This window comes from Octodon degus, unplaced genomic scaffold (assembly GCF_000260255.1).
Source record: "Octodon degus isolate 3935 unplaced genomic scaffold, OctDeg1.0 scaffold00074, whole genome shotgun sequence".
Taxonomy (NCBI): domain Eukaryota; kingdom Metazoa; phylum Chordata; class Mammalia; order Rodentia; family Octodontidae; genus Octodon; species Octodon degus.
In genome coordinates this window covers 720,090-720,615 of record NW_004524650.1, presented here as the reverse complement: position 1 = coordinate 720,615, position 526 = coordinate 720,090, and the positions used below count along the sequence as shown (strand labels likewise).

The 526-nt window shown below is 36.3% G+C and overlaps 1 protein-coding gene across 2 annotated transcripts in view; it reads left to right on the top strand.

The window, feature by feature from the left end:
- The window catches only part of Plppr4 (phospholipid phosphatase related 4), a 60,416-nt gene that overhangs the window by 36,822 nt on the left and 23,068 nt on the right, over positions 1-526 (top strand). The gene's annotated exons all lie outside the window — the stretch shown is intronic.

Genomic DNA, 526 nt, shown 5'->3' with positions numbered 1-526 from the left:
TGTTAACCATCCAGAAGACAAGCTTATTGTTATTACCATGCAACTTAGGCTGTTAAGCTTAACCTCACTATCTGTCTGCATATCAAACATCTTAGACATAATATGGAACAGGTATTATTCATCAAGTATTGATATGTTGAACTTTAAGTCCCTACAGAATATGATAAAAAACACTTAAAAATTAGAATATATTTTAAAAATAGGCATGAAGAATTATATACTTCTTATGTTTACACATAAGTCCAAAAATCTCACCATACACAACCTTGAAGCAGGACAGTCCCACGATATTCCTTTTCCTGTCTTTTGCTTTCATTCACCTCCCCCTTGTTTTTGAACAACCATCTACCCAAGAGACTTCATAGCAGCAACTGGCATGTCATGACAAGCGGCCCGTATTCAGAATACCAGAATGACAGGTCCTCCAAGCATGAAACTACTATTACAGATTACGATCTGCAGTGCAGTTCCTTAGTTCACAGGTATCAGTATATATAGTTAGTCAGGGTGAGAATCTTTCCAATCA